The sequence below is a fragment of the Coregonus clupeaformis genome, unplaced genomic scaffold, assembly GCF_020615455.1.
Source record: "Coregonus clupeaformis isolate EN_2021a unplaced genomic scaffold, ASM2061545v1 scaf2187, whole genome shotgun sequence".
NCBI classification, from domain to species: Eukaryota; Metazoa; Chordata; class Actinopteri; order Salmoniformes; family Salmonidae; genus Coregonus; species Coregonus clupeaformis.
The window spans coordinates 42783-60303 of NW_025535641.1; positions in this window are offsets into that span (position 1 = coordinate 42783).

Genomic DNA, 17521 nt, shown 5'->3' on the forward strand with positions numbered 1-17521 from the left:
GAATAGGAAGATCAAAGTAATTGTGGGTACTTTTTGTTATAATCAAAAGGTTTAAAGTTTAGAGGTAGAACTGAAAGGGGGAAAAAGTGACACTAGTGGTGATGGATGGAAGTACAAGTAAAGAGTTCAGAGCTTTGGGAAAACTAGGTTGATTATAAGGGTTCAGCATCAATTATAGGGGGAAAATACTGTTATTAGAGTTAGGATAATAGTAATAATAATATGCCATTTAGGATGATGACGTTTCTTTCACAGAGAGAGAGAGAGAGAGATGATCAGGGAGAATATATGTGTACTTATCTAGTGCAAGCATTAAAATTTGTTTTGGTTAAGAATTATTGGTTAAAGGGTTATGTAATTTGTAAGGTGATGCTTATAATGGAAGATTTGAAGTCTGTAAAACTTTCTACAGTCACAGAGGGAGTTAAGGATAAGTTTATTACAGTAGTCACTCCAACAGGGAATAATCGAATAGGATGTTGGTAGTTTCCCACTAGAGGGAATTAAGGGTTTTAATTCATCAACTAAATCAACAACGTTAATGGTAACTTTGGGAAGGGATTAATGATACGATGGTAATAGCAAATGTAGGAAGGATGACAACAACTTTTCTGAAATTAAAGGAGGCAGCAAGAGAGACTCAGGGGTTTAGGTTACGACGAATAGGGTTAAAAAAACAGAGCAGATAGTAGTAGAGAGCAATATAGATTAATCTGAAATGGAGAAGAGAGATTCATCATGGAAGCTGCAGGATGAGGTCTTTTGATTTTGATGACAGAGGGGGGGGGCATCTGATCAGTGCTGCTCGTTCCTCTGTTGTGAAAATTAGAGATAGATTAACTCATTCTGTAAGAATCAGTGAGGAATCTTGAGGGTTGATGTCTGTTGGGGATGCCAGCCCAAGACGTGTTAGACGGTCGCGTGGCCTCTATCAGGTGTGGGTAAGTGTTATGCTTTGTCATGGCTGTGGTGTCGGCAACAGTCATTGACCGATAAAATAATGTAGTTGTCAGAACAGTAGGGTTTAAGTGTTCTGGGGTAAAGGGATTACCCTATGGGAATTGTTAGATGGAAAGTAAGGTCAGGTAACAGTGGAAACCTGAAGTATTCAGGTGAAACATTGAGGGCTAAAAGTTATTGTTGTTATAATAAAACATATGAGGTAAGGGGTATGTTTATGGGAATATCAGAGGGTGATGAGTATAGTATAACTTTGGATAAGTATGACTTTAAGGGTAGTAATGACAAATAATAGGTTTTTTTTTTTTTTTATATACCAGGTAGTAGAAAAGCAGGATTTTGATGGTTAAATGATTAACTTTTGACTGACAATGTAACTATGGAGATTGGAGAGGATTTGGTTGCAAGATCAGTTAGGCCAGTAGGGGCAGTGATGGGTCAGATTTTAGTTTCAGCTTTGATAACACTGTGTGATGTTTGTACTGACCTTTGCAAAAGCTATGATATTAAGATGGGTTGGAGTTGTGATGCCTGGAGACAACACTCAGATGCCGTTGTTGATTGTTCCTGATCTGGACGAAGATGGACAAGGGGATCTAGATGGACTACTGATGGATAAATATCCTTTTTGATTATTTGATCATTTTATTTTTATTGTTTCAAGGAAAACATTTTGTAGGCTGATTTTAATATGATTTTAGAATGATTTTATGAATAAAGGGGGGAATGGATAATGTGATTCATGCATCATTTATGTATCATTTTTAGATTGTTAGTGGATATTGATGTTTAATTTCAAAATGTTGGTTTGCAAAAGATACTGTTGGGTTTTTTCTTTTCTTCCAGAAGCATGTGGGGGAACATGGGAAGGGAGAATATGACTGGAGGAGATGAAACAAGGAGGGTGTGGCTGATTCCATCATCAACAAGTCCATTGGAGGAGGAGACTACAGGGAGATGAAGTGTAGTGGTCTACATTCCAGTGTCAGCAATGAAATATAGACATATTTGATGTGTAATACATAATTGTGTCATATTCTTAGGTATTGATTTTAGTAGAATGATGTTTGATGTTATTGAATGCAGATGAGGATCTTAGATGCTTTTGTTTATTTCGATGGGGTTAGGGAAAGGACGGTTAGGCAGGGAGAGATTCCTTTTCAAGTTCTATGGGTTGACCAGCTTGAGAGTGGATGTTTCTGGATAGGATTTTGTTTGCAGGGGAAACATGTGTATTGAATGGCATTATAGTTTCAAATGTATTTACATGGTTTATGAGTTTATCTGGAGTACTGCGGTGGTTGCCTGGGGCAGAGGGACCGTGAGAGAATTTTACTGTCTTGATTGATGGATGGATGGATTTGGAACAAAGGTTGCCGGACAGGTTTTTCGCTCTCACACTCCATAAAGATTTATTCATAATTCATAGTAATGTGTTCACACTTCATCAACAGTTATTCATATTTCATAAGAAAGGTATTTACACTCTAGAGGAGAATGTTTTGGTTTAAGGTTAAAGATACTCAATAAGATAAGTTGTTACTAGTCATAATCCTATTCTGTTTGGTTTCGAGACGTTTAGGTTGTCTCGAAAGGGGGGAATGTAGTGTATTGACAATACGATGGTGTTAAATGTTTTTAAATGGAACTGAAGGAATGTTGTTTATGGTAGTATCAAGAGGGAATGTTTTAGGTGTAATACCACATACCACAGATAGGAGGTGGGTTGTAGACAGGGGAGACTGGTGATTGGCCAGAAGAGGGGGCATCAGTGTTTATAAATAGGGGTTAAACGATGAGACGTTAGAACGGTCATAACAATCTGACGAGTCGTTCTCCGGACAACGCGTGTCTGTAATTTATGCTGTAACCTCGTGGTATGAATAAAACTTCTAACATGATGCAGCATAACGGACTCTTTGTTGACAGCAATAATTGCCACCATTCATCATATACGACAATAGCTTAAATAGAAGTATTCTAAAAAAGTCTATGAAAATATGTTATAAGGTTACCATGCGCTCTCCCCGAAGGAGCAAGGGGAGGGTGAGAGACAGTATAGTTCAGATGGTAGGAATATCATTAAGCGTATGCTGACCAACGATAGCAAGAATTTGTTTTATTAATTAGGGCCTAATCAGAGAGAACAGTTAAATAAATTGAATAGCGAACTGAAATGGGTTAGCGGGAAAATACAGAATAATTGGACGATTTTAAAACGATAATTTATTTTGGTTAGGATGAAAGTATGCATTGGCTGTTGTGCTGGGGAATAGCGCCAGCCTGTGTTGGGTTATGGATTTGTTACATAAAATTATATTTTGGACTGGGGTGATGGAATAGGCTACAATTATAACATTATCAGAAAAAATACACAATTTAATGTGAAATAGTTATTACAATTGTTATTGATAGTTATTACAGTTATTATCATTGATCCAGTAATGATATAAGGATAGTAGAGGAAGGCAGGGGATTTAATCTCATTTAGGGAAGTTATATTAGGAAGAAAATACCATTAAATGAGGGAACATTTGATGTAACCGTGATTGTATTGGCTAAAAACTCAAATATGACATTTACAGGGAGGACAGGAACAATAGAAGGGAAGACAGGTTTTCCTAGGGGGTTGAATAAATAATTGATAAATGGATAATTTGAGATGAGATCACATGTAGCAGAGTTAGGGTAATCAATTAAATAATCATTGTATACTCGAGGAATTTTGAGTGGTTTAATGGATTAGTTAGGAGGAATTAGAATGATACAAACAATTATTGATGGGTTAAGACTGGGAATATCTATCATGTTTTGTGTGTACTACCATCTTTAGATTACAACTAGGAGAAAGAGATTAGCTCATCTCAGTTAGGCGGTATTTAGGTCATAAAAGTGAGCTATCAAATTGAGTGAGGCCTGGCTATTTGTGATTGTTGTTTTTTCAAATTGGGTTAAAATGGGTTCACAGAGCCAGAGGCTGTACAGAGAAAGGTGGAGCCCCCATGTTGCCCTAGTGAAAGAACATTCAGAGGAATGGTTATCACTAGGTAAATGGATAAAACAGGGGAAAAACATTACTGACTGGCAGAATACACCAAATGGGGATCAGTATGGCCACTCCACTGGGAGATATAGAAGAAAGTTAAATTGGAGAGCAAAAAACCCAGCCCAGTGTCCATCTGGAGATAAATTTTAACGGATGACAGGAAGAGATTTTCTTAACTCAGGAACAGGAGGCTGAGTTAGAAGCAATTCCGTTCAAATTATGGTCACAAGGACAACAGATGTAGGACTAATTAAGGGGGTAGCTCCAGTACAAGTGATTCCTCGATTCGATAATAGACCATACCAAAAGCAATATACTATGAAACCAGAAGCAATAAAAGGGATAACACCTACATTTGAGCATTTACTTAAGGGAGGGGTGATAATTCCTGGAGATGTGGTACAATGCAACTCTCCAATATTTTCCTGTTAGAAAGGAGGCACCTAGCGCCCGACTGGAGGATGGTCATGGACTTACAGTTAGTTTAATAGAAATATCATTCCCAGAGTTCCATGTGTACAAGATCCACATACAATGCTGAACCAATTGAAACCAGAGAACTCCTATTTTACAGTGATAGATTTAGCTAATGCTTTCTTCAGTATCCAAGTTCATCCGGATAGTCAGGGGTGGTTTGGCTTTACTTTTCAGGGAAGGAAATGGACTTAGGCTAGGATGCCTCAAGGCTACTCGGAAAGTCTTACAATCTTAGCCCAGGCTATAACTAAGAATTTGGGAAAGTTTGAACATAGGGAAGGACGCAAATGTTAGTTTATGTAGGTGATATTCTATTGGCTAATCCCACTCAGGAGGGATGTAAGAGGGATACAATCCAATTGTTAACCTTCCTTGGCAGAGCGAGGTCATTTACCTAGGACACACTATAACACAGGAGGGGCGAATGTTAAACTCATCCAGGAAAACTGCTATATTTGAAGCGCCAAAACCGTTAAAACTAAAAACAAATGATGAGCTTATTGGTAATGATAAAGTGCTGTAAAGTTTGCGTACTCCATTATGTACTGCATACGGGTAAATTAAGTGATCTTATCTATGGGAAGGCAATGGTAGCCCATGGTAAAGTAATTTGGAACTCTAAGGAGGCATACATACATCAGGGATGTTATCCAAATGGTAGAGAGTAACGAGGGATATGACATTGGTAGTGATTTAAAGATGATGAAGTTTTTTGGTGGGCTATTAGATATAACTGGGTTAATCATGAACATAAAGATTTTTATTCTTTGTTGCTAGACAGAAGACTTAGGTGACTTAAAAAATAGACTTGTCATGTCCAACAATTAGTCTTCAGGTCAAGCCCGGGAGAGCCTGGGTAGAACAGAGTTTGAACTAAACATAAGTGTTTTTACAAGATAAGAGATTGATTGATTGGATTACTAATTGATTCTGAACTGGATGAAAGTTGAATTTAGCTGCCATAAAAGACAAAGGAAGTGGGAGGAGCAATAAAGAAGCAAAAGATAATCCCAAAAATGAAAGGCATGGCAATAGGATGATAAATTACATAAGGAATGGTTTAGAAAGGTGGTAATATTGACATATGGGCAAATCATGTGTCAAAAAGGGGGAGTGATAGGATTAAATAATATTGATAGGATTAAATAATAGTGATAGGATTAAATAATAATGATAGGATTAAATAAAAATACTTAAAAAGAAAAAACAACAATAGAAATTGAGAGCTGAACATGTATGTGTGAAGATAGTTTATTAACCACACCCGTATGTCAGAGGTTTTGTGCCCCACAGGTGAACTAAAGGAGAAGGTGACCCACTCTATCACACCAGGAGACTGGGTGTGGATCCAGTCCATAAAAGAAGAAAAACTGGAAGCAGGCCTGTTGGGAAGGGCCCTATCAAGTCCTATTAGATCAATCTGGGTGCATGTCACACACTGCAAAAAAGGTAAACCCAGTTACACCTGATGAACAAACACAGAGTTAGGAGAAAGATCCGATCACCATTAGGGCTCGGGGGTTGGCTCCTTAACGAAGATTCCCTTACCCTGTCTGATCATCCCTGTGTGAGTTCGGTAGAAGGTGAACCAATGGGTTGGCGTCTGACATGTTCTCAGGGCGAGGATGGGGATTCACAGGTCTCCTGATGGTAGGTAGCTGTCTGATTGTGGGGGCCATATTCCTAACACACTCAAACCCTTCTGATCAGCCAAAAGTAGTAGTTAACCTAAAACAAGTTGATAAAATAATACCTGAGCACAGTCTACGAAGGCATAGGAGACAGCTAGACGTAGGGAAAGGGGAAGATTAGGGACTTTAGGGGAGGACATTACTATATGTGTGTCGCCGTGTACATCCTGGGACTATGTAGTTGCTTATGTCGAGAGCGTGGGGGATGTGTAGGTCTCTGTGCACAGTTTAGGGACAGGTGAAGTATTGTGAAAATAGGGAATTACCAGAAATGGCAGTGCGACCCATAGAAGGGTAGGTACTGTCTGAAAGTCTGAAGTACGCAAAAACAGGTTTATCCTCCATGCAAGCCACCTGGGAATGTGGTGAAAGAGTCTTGTAGTAACTTGAACTATCAGTATCCCCGATAACAAGGTCATTCCGACCTAGGTTGCCTACGTTTGAAGTCTCAGGGGATTCTAATTGTTTTTCTAGGACTAATAAGATAGGATACAGAGTAGGGCATCTTAGCTCTGCTCCTACACAGAGAATATCACAACTGAAAGAGAACATGACTAATCTCTCCTCTTTGTTGCAGCCAGAGGATTTTAGGAACTAAAACCAGGCCCGTGCTGACATCTGATGGTTGTGTGGTGATAACTGATTGTGAACTCAACTACATATGTAAACAATCAAACATGTCAGAGACTGGTGAGTTGTCACGTAGAAAGTAGGACCTCCTCCCGGGATCCTTTGATGAAAGGATCCTGTGATGGGATAGGAGTACCTCGAGAGGTTCCAGAACAATTCAAAGCTAGGAATCAGATCGCAGTTGAGTTTGAATCAAGTATTTTTGGTGGTCAACAATTAATAAAAACGTAGATTGGATAAATTATATTTACTATAACCAGCAAAGATTTATAAACCACACTTGTGATGCAATAAAGGGATTAGATGAGCAGACAGCGGCAACTATCTTAATGACAAGGCAGAATAGAATAGCTTTAGATATGCTTTTGGCTGAGAGGGGCGGAGTTTATGTTCTGTTTGGATCTATGTGCTGTATTTTCATCCTCAAACAATATAGCACCGGACGGGTCAGTGACAAAAGAGCTTCATGGGAGTAACTACACTGACGAACAAACTGGCTGAGAACTCTGGTAGTGAGAGCTCCATAAAAGGTTGGTTTGATAACATATTTGATAAATGGAAAACTATTGTTGTAACTATTCTGGGTGAAGTTATAGCTTCTATGGGTATACTTGTTCTTTGTGGATGTTGTCTTATTTCCTGTGTCTGAGGTTTGGTGAGAAAGGAGGTGGAGAAGGTGATTTCCCACAGATGGTGAGATAAGGCCCAATCCTGGACTCCAACCTAGGAATGGAGGATATGACCTACCAGGCTTGGTGGAGTGACACTAGAGGGTGTCTAAAGGGGGCCAAAATATACTTCTCTGTTTGTGTTTTATGTTTTAATGGTCGTATGTTTTGTGTTCTATTAATCCTGTGTTTTATGCTTTATTAATCAAGTTAATTATGTGAATGTTTGTCTTTCCTTATGTGATGGTTTGAAGTTCCTTGGTGACTGGTAACAATGTGCAAGTTGGGTGTAGATGGACTGAGGGTTTAAATTTTTTAGTATCATTATGGCCTATTAATAAAAGTGTGATTTTTTGTTTGTATTGTATTATAATGAATGACAATCTGTGTTTTCTTATTTTTTGAATCACACCTTATTAGGTGTGAAAAGGGGGATTATTGGGGATTTATTATTCTCCTAAACTGATGGGATGACTAACTTAGAAAGAATGCATTCTTGACTGGGCTAATGTAGGTTGTGACACCTGGGGAGGCTGTGATTGATGTGAAGAGCTGTTTTAGTGGGTAAAATAAGATAAGGATTGTGTCTTCAAATGCTAGACTATAATGGTTCTTTGTGATCTGTGAGCCTTCCTTGGACATAGGAATGATGTCTAAGGGAGCTGGCTCTTCTCACTATGATAGGTTGTTATGATAATCTTGTGCCTGGCTGAAGTGTGCAACAAATGGCGCCGAGGAGATGAGACCCACCCCTGAACCAACGGATTGGCTGAGAAAGTTTAAACCACGCTCAAGTCTTTACTCTAATTGGCCAGCAGAGAAGTGGGAAACTTCCTCTGTCAGAGTATTTGGGTATTGTTTCTGAAACAATGTGTTAGTTCTCTGGAGTGTCCTGCGAGGCATCACAGAGAGCCCGTATATACGAAACATCATATTTACCATTGAAGGTTTTTGCATTAATTAAAATAACTAGTAGATCTTAGAAGTCGTGTTGACCTCTTTTGTTCCTAATACCAGATTTGAATTGACGCGACTTTGACAATATCTTGACTCATTTAAAACGGACGGGAAACAAACATGTTTCCATTAGTAGCTAAAGTGGGTGGAGTCATGTGGGGGCCAGTGATGTGTTGATTTGACAGTTTCCCCTTCACTGTGGTTGGCAGTTTAAAATGTAGTGTCACTACCATAGGTCACACTGACTCAGGACAGTCCAGGGAGAAGACAGGTACAGACGTATATTAGAGCTGAGGTTAGAAGTAGAAGTTACTGTATTTGACCACAAGTGTGTTAAGATGTCAGAGAGAGTCTATGAAAACTCGGATGGATTTAAAGATGACGAGCCTGATGCAATGAAGAACACAGACATTGATGGCCAATTATATGCCAACGTAAGAGCCTTCAAGCCCAGTCCAAGAGATGGAGTTGTTGCTTCAGGTAAGATCACACACACACACACACACACACACACACACACACACACACACACACACACACACACACATAATTTACACACACACATTAAATAGGTGAGATTACCCTGTAGTACTATACCTTTATGTGTCCCAATCCTGGATGATGCAGTAAAACACATTACCAAAGTTCTTACTTTAATATTTTGTGATTCAGTTCATGTTCAGTGGTGGAAGAGACCCTCTGGAGTTGCTGCAGTGTGTTTGGGGCTGCTGTGTGTTCTCCTAACAATCTTGACAGTCAGTCTTTGTTGTCAAGTTACATAGAAGCACAATATCAAATGCTCATATTTGACTGTTGTTCCCCTATATGGGTCCCAAAAGAGGGAAGTGAAGTGGATATTTTCACATTTTCAACCAGCTGTCACTCAAAATCTCCTCAACCAATCAAGTTCATTAAGAGAGATGGCGGCAGGTAGTCTATCGGTTAAGATCGTTGGGCCAGTAACCGAAAGGTTGCTGGATTGAATTCCCGAGCTGACTTCGTGAAAAATCTGTCGATGTGCAAGGCACTTAACCCTAATTGCTCCAGGATGTCGCTCTGCATAAGAGCGTCTGCTAAATGACTAAACTGTAAAAGTAAAGGAAAGCCCGGGTGGTTTCTGTTGTCATCTCATCTTCACTGGTTAAGCCTACCCACCCTCAATATCCACTTGGAGCAGTTTGTAGTGTCAAATCTATTGTATGGACATTATAATGACCCATGTTTGTAGTCCTCGACCTCCTGAACATGTTGATGTATATTTGGGAGTAAACAGAGGGTCCAAATCAGCAGAAAGGTGAAAGGAAGGGGGAGTTCTGGAAACTCCCTGAATTATCTTGGGGCTGTTACATATGATATTTAATATATGTTAACAGCTAGAATTTGTTCTCCACTTCCCCTCTATTATCTATATCTTCCTGGTATGATAGTGTCATGTCCATCATCACAAATAGCAAGTCCCATTCCCTGGGCAGGAGGACTGTGTTGAGATATACTCTGGACAAGATGACCATGTAGAGACATGGAATGATTTATATTGTGCCGCAAAAAATGGTTTAACAATAACCACTGTAACAATCTCTCACACACACACATGCACACATGCACAAAAGTATGCAAACCTGTTCTATTTTTTGTATTAGCATAGCCACAACTACCCGTGTCATTATGTTGATACTTCCCTAGAGTTAACACCTACAGAAGTCACACAGACAGAGAAACACAGATGACTCAGAGACAGAGATATCACTAGAAGCAGAGACTTTACGTATAGAGGGCTTGAAGTTGACGTACGACGCCTCCTGGCGGCCATGTTGGAAGACCACCACATTAAGTCTAGAAGCAGAGACTTAATGTATAGTAGACCTATGTAGAAAGAAAGACCCAGGCATTGTTAAAGATGTCAATGGTCATCTATGCTGAACCAGATATGAACAAGAGGGTCAAGTTTAACAGATGTGAGATGGAAGAGAGTATTGTGGATATCTACGTCAGTGCAGACACCCTGAGAGACGGTGAGACCAGCATCAGGAGAGAAGAGACAGCAGACACTGCTCCTAATAATGGACCAGGAGACCAGCACTCAGGTAACACACACACAAACGTAAACGTCTCTTGTATGTGTCCACAGAGCCTGATAGCTCAGGGAAGAGAACCTTCCTAGTTGCTGCAGTGTGTCTGGGGCTGTTGTGTGTTCTACTGGCTGGGATCATAGGCCTGTCTGTCTACTGTGAGTTTGTGTCCAAGTTCATAGCTTATCACCTACTTGTAAGAAGTGCTGGTTACTAGGCCTATTTACCTGGTGTTTTAGCTAGTAACTATGTGTTTATACTTTGTAGATAACAAAACCATCAAAGATTCTGAGGATAAAAGGAACAACTTGTTCCAGAAATGTTCCTTTTATAAAATCAACTTAACTGCAGAGAGGGACCAGCTACAGACCAGCTACAACAACCTGACTGAAGAGAAAGGCCATATTCAGGCAAAGCTTTTTGTGATAGGTGAGATATAAACTGTGATAAATTAGAAGTAAAATCAACAGTAATTATAGATCAATGGGTTTATGAATATAGAGATACTGGCTAAGTTTCTCAATGTGTTCACATTTCTTCTTCAACAGAGCAGCATTGTCAGCAGGGATTGAGATACTTTGACTCCAGTTTCTACTTCCTCTCTACTGAGAAGAATATCCCAGAGGTCAGATTGCATAAAAAGCCTTAATCGGGGTTTAAGAGCCAGGCCAGTGGTGCAGGTCTGCCACAGGGCTAGGGCAGGGACAGAGATAAACCCAGTGGTGCAGGTCTGCCACAGGGCTAGGGCAGGGACAGAGATAAACCCAGTGGTGCAGGTCTGCCACAGGGCTAGGGCAGGGACAGAGATAAACCCAGTGGTGCAGGTCTGCCACAGGGCTAGGGCAGGGACAGAGATAAACCCAGTGGTGCAGGTCTGCCACAGGGCTAGGGCAGGGACATAGATAAACCCAGTGGTGCAGGTCTGCCACAGGGCTAGGGCAGGGACAGAGATAAACCCAGTGGTGCAGGTCTACCACAGGGCTAGGGCAGGGACAGAGATAAACCCAGTGGTGCAGGTCTGCCACAGGGCTAGGGCAGGGACAGAGATAAACCCAGTGGTGCAGGCCTGCCACAGGGCTAGGGCAGGGACAGAAATACACCCCCCTAAGACCAAGAGCAGGAGGGGGTTTGGGGGCTGGGGATGCACGTGGGGTGTGGTAGGCTGGCTGAGACCGTAGCCCAATGGACTGCTGGAGCCAGGGGTTGCCGGGGTTATTTTGGTGATGGAACTAGAGGAGAGGATGCAACCTCTCTCTGTGGTATGGTAATATAAATACTGGTGTATATGGCTACCGCTCCTAGCTCTTTCTGAAGGCATACATGGTGATGGAAATGCCTTCCAATTGAGGTTGGCTATTTGAAGCATTCTTCAAGTCATTACACAAAAAGCGGCATGCAGAAAACAAATCCTATAGACGTCAATCAGTCCACTCCTCCTGAGAGCCATCATGTGAGGCTGAAATGAGAATGCATTTTCTCTCGTGTGCCTGGTGGTGTGTTTGAATAGCTCTCCTACCATCCACCACTTTCTCCCTCATCCACTGGAGAACAATAGAATTAGGTCACAGACTCATGATTCATCCATGCCCCATCCATGCCTTCCAGTCAACTTGCTTTTTTATTTCAACAGATAAATATTAGGCACCATTCTCGGACCTCTATTTGAGAGAGCGGCAGCATTCAAAAAACACATTTAAAATGCAAAATCCTGTTTTATCTCCAAATGTGCCTATTGTGTCCCTTGGTTGAATGATATTTAATTGAATCCCAAATGGTTAACATCAGTTATGTATTAGAATGTATTAGTAGGGTATGCAATTTAGGACACAATACCACCGTATTCAATGAGTGAGGCAACAGAGTGAAGGTTCATAAATGCGTCCGACCGAACACTACATTATCAAAATCCAGTGTCTGCATTCGACCAATAGTGTTTTCAAGTGTATTTTGATGCACTGGACAATGTATTTGTTGACCATGCTCTATCTCCCTTGTTAACGGAGTTATTACATCAACAAGTTGGAAATAAAGACAAAGAAAGAGAGAGAGAGAGAGAGAGAGAGAGAGAGCGAGAGAGAGAGAGAGAGAGAGAGAGAGAGAGAGAGAGAGAGAGAGAGAGAGAGAGAGGAAGAGAGAGACAGAGAGAGAGATAGAGAGATACAAATAAAGAGAGAGAAAGAGAAAGAGAAAGAAAGAGGTAGAGAGAGAGATAGAGAGAGAGCGAGAGAAAAATAAATAGAGAGAGAGAGAGAGAGAGGAAGAGAGAAAAAAGAGAAAGCGATAGAGAGAGATACAGAGAGAGAGAGAGAGAGAGAGAGAGAGAGAGAGAGAGAGAGAGAGAGAGAGAGAGAGAGAGAGAGTGGTAGAGAGAGAGCAGTATTTCTCGTGACATCTGATGTAGTTAGTAAGTGGGTCAGGAGAGAGCTGTGTTGAGCTGCAGAGCTGCTGGCCTCCTCCTCTATGGTGCTCTGCTATTGAATTAATCACGCTTTACGCTCGGCTGGACAACACCGCGCACAAAATGGCTCTTCCTTTTCTTTCATCTCTCCCTCTCTCCCTTCGTCTGCTGCCCTGCCTGCCCTCAGCCCAGTACAGAACAGACTGCATGCTGCAGATTCACTCCTAGAGAAGAAGCCTGTCTGTCTTTCTTTTCATTTCTTAGCTCTTTTATGTAGAGCTAACAATGGAGGAAGATTCCTCTTATGTAGGCCCACTGGACTGTGAGTGAAGAGAACACTTTAGTAAATATGAAAAGAGAGGTTTGTGAAAATAGCTGTCTTCAGTATCCGAAGAGGGTGGGCAGGAGAGAGAGAGAGAGCGTTTTGAGTGAGTACAGTAACGGCCCCTCACTGAGACAGGTGAGTCTTAAATAGAAGTGACCCAAGCACTGATCACCTGAAATGATTCTGTCAGCACTCAGGAAGATAAGAAGAAAAGGAGAGAAAGATATTTGATAGAATTGAGAGACATCACCCGGGAATGACAGAGAGGCCGTCCAGAGGCCTTGATAAGTGCTGGGCTACAGAAAGGAATCCCAGCACTGCAGTCTTATTATGCACTGTAGAAACGAGCCAGCAATTTTCTCTGCAGTGTTGCCTCACCTTATCCGGCCTCACTGCTGCCTTTCCCTGCTTCTGGTCAGCTGTGTGTGAGTTGGTGCATGTGCTTGTGTGTACTGTATGCTTGCTCAAGCTTAGACCTGTGAGAACACGCAATCAGCGTCTTTAATATTTCCTTATTGGAGATTGTGTTGGAAAATGTGTTTTGTTTGAAAATCTCCGCAAAGTCTGAGACGAATTATTTGAAACATCAAACCAGGCTCTTACAGCGCACGTGAGAGAAAGACTGAGATCTGTAGGAATGGGAAAATGGAGGACAGAACTCGCAGTATAATCTAGGCCAAAGCCCCGTCATCTGTTCCATTTTAATCCACCGAGCTAGAGATATGTCATTCTAATTTTGATATAAACCCTCCATAAGCATACACTTGTAAACCAAAGCCGTAGAGAGAGAGAGACCACTAAACTGAGACTGACGGTGGCTCAAGACATTGGATCTTCACAAGCAGTGCACCCCACATTCATATACTCTGTATGTTTGCCTGCTCCGACTCAAATTGACCCTGATTCTACAAAGGACCTTTGAGCTCAATCATTGAGTAATTAATAGAGCATAAGTTAACACACACAAGCAAACTAGAAAAGAGCATACATATGTTACACATGGCACACAAATCGTAGCTATATTCTCTTTGGTTGGCCACGTTTTCTGGTAAAGAGGTGAATGACGCAGCATTGTAATCTGTTATGAGGAGCCAAGAGAAGTGCCAGTCAGAGATCAGACTGCCAGTCCATTCTACATTCTAACCCCACTAACCAAACTTTTCATTAGGAAAATAGCTGCAATGAACCACTCACTAAAAGCAAGTCAGCACCCTCAAATAGCACCAATATGCCCCCTCAATCACCTTTGACCTCTCACTTCTAACCTTTAGACGGACTATGTTGGGCAGCATTTGGGGGTGCCTTAAGGATGTCCCATGCTTCCTCAATACCATGAGGATGCAACAGCAGGAAACCCCAATGAAGAACTCGATCTGCTTTAATGACTCATGCAGAACCATCTCCTGCATGACTGAGCCTGTCACTAAAATCACCATTCCACTTCTATTAGATTCTAACGCTGGATAAAAATGGCCTGCAGTAAGTAAGAGGAAAGAGGGACAGCGGACAGCAGAGAAGTAGATGTTGATGTTAGATATTAAAGTTAAACTTGTGTTGCCGTTTGCAAAATAAAATAACCAAATATCTTGGTGTTGTACCAGAGGGTCCAGAGACAAAATTGCACCCACCCAAGTTGTCAGATCTTGCTTTGAAAAAAGAGACTCTTAAATAAATACAATAATAATATTAATAATAACAATAAAATACAATAAATATAGAATAGAATAGAATAGAATAACTATAGAATAGAATGTGTTGTAGATGCAGGACACTGAGATGTGAGCAGCAGCTCTGGTCTCGATTGACGCTAGCTAGGCTTTTGTTGCAGTGTGATGGGAAGGGGAGAAGGGGGACGTGGGGAGGGGGCGGTGGGGAGGGGGTGTCTGTGGTGCTGAGCGAACGGCCTTCCTCTCCTCTACCCGGCTATGACAGTACACTCTAGCGCTGTCACTCTAGATCATCCGCCCCCGCGCTGAGACATCAGCCTACCTCAGCAGGCCGGGCGAGACTGGAGAGAAGAGAAGGATGGGGCACGTGTGGCCCCAAAAACACTTGCCACTGTCCCCTAATAAGAATCGAATCACAAAATGGGGTCGTAAAATGTGCCATTGCCTACGACGGGATAGATAGTATAGACCCCGTTTTGTGTTGTAGCTCACCATGTTGTACTGTGAATGTGGTGCTAAAAGAAAAGCGTGAGGTCGGCCATCTTAGATCTCCCACAAATGTACATGAGATCACAGCTTGTCACTAAGTCAAGGCTCCGCTGAATGGGCATGCATGGATCAGATTACAGTCATGTTAAATGGGTCGAGTGTAAACGTATTTTTTTAAATAATTTTGAAATTCTTTAATACAATTTTTTGATCATAGTATTTTACTTCCTTGATAGATTACAATGATATTTAGTTTTCCAAATTCCAATACAAATATTAATTTGATCATTTAAAAAAAGATAATAGTGCCAGCCTTTGGTATTATTACTGGAGATGTCAATCATGCAATATTTTAACAATTATGGGATCTTTTAAAACCTGTCCTAACCATTACGGAGGAAACATACATCTCAGCGATTTGGTGCTTCCTTAGTTCAATCCCACAGTTCATGAATTACTGATAATGCCAAATGACACGTTGACTGTTCCTACGGACCAAGAACACCATCAAGAGAGCTAATGTGATAGTGAGGATGATTGGGATAATGGTCGTGAGGACTAGATACATCCATCACATTGGCTATCAGGTTCCGTTACCATTTACAGTGTGGACAAGGTCAGCGGAACTCATCACAATAGAACTACGCCACTTCTGATGCTCAAAACATCACAATGTCATTAGAACCAACCTTAAAGGAACAATTAACCGATAATTAAATTAAACAATTAGCCCGAATGTATACGATCATAATGGTGAGTCAATAGCAGGGAACATGGAGGGACCACAAAGAGAGGGGTCCAACCAACAAGCTAACCGGCGATTCTCAAGGGAATACAGAAATACTTTCACAGCACACACATGGGGTCAAAACACCCTTTGTATTTGCCTAATGAAGGACACACTAAGAGCAACGGCTAAACAATTGCGTCAGATCGATGCCCACTGTATTTGTCATTACTAAACAAAGGGGTTTCAAATAACGATGGGATCGAGATAATGAACTCGCAACATGTCAATGGCTGCTGTTCCCGCGCCACTTAACGATAACTCTACAGACATTGATTAATTATTGAAGACATTTCCCAACTCAACATTGGCCAATGTCTCCTGCTGCCATGAAGCCTGATTTACGAATAGCCCAACACTAGCCTACTGTACATACATATGATACATTTCCACCATATCTGTTTATAAAAATAAATACATATTTGAATAGTAGCAATATGACCACTGGACTCAACAGAGGCCTTCCTCAAACCTGATCTAGAAGCTGAAAAATAGGTATTACCTTCGTGCAGCGTAAAACAGACGGCGACCCCTTTCGACGTTTGCAAAAGATTTTAAAAAAACAGCGAATGAAAATGATTTTTTCCTCTCCCCTTTGCTATGCCCAGTCTGAATTGTGATATCTGATTGGTTGGAAAGGCCAAATCACATGGGCGAGACAGAGAACCCGTGACCCCTCTCGAAATAAAATGACGAAATGAAACACCCTTGCATCCTAGCTGAACAATTTCTGGCAGTGAGATCCCCTGACTACACTGACTATGTTGTGGTCTACTGTAAATAGGCTGTATGATGAGGCGGGATGGTGTCAACATCCCCCCCTCCCCGACCCCCAAACGGAACAAAGGGGGTGCCCAGTGAGGCACACTGGCATTGGGGCATGTCTACGGAGGCGGGGTGTCAAGGTCTGCATAGCCACCCCCAGGCACTCGCCTGTCCTGTAGGTCAATTGTTCACCCACCAACCCACCAACCCACCAACCCACCGCTTTCTTCTCTAGCTGATCATGAACACAACACCCAAAGTATTTTCAGATACAACGACCGCCATGGAACGCCAGCAAAATGGCACCCATCGTTGTAGTCCTAAAACCACAGACCCCCAACGTCTGTGACAAGGGACTACCAGGGTTGGTGGTTGGTTTGGGGGTTGGGGTGGTGGTCTGCATGCCCTGGAGGATGAGGCTGATGGAGGGATGGAGATGCAGAGGTCAAAGCCCAAACCCCACATCACTGTCTGTCGTGACATCCAGCCCCCATCGAACCACCCTGGCTCCTCCCGGCTGGCTTCTAATCTGGCGCTGTGTGTGTGTGTGTGTGTGTGTGTGTGTGTGTGTGTGTGTGTGGGAGGGAGGGGG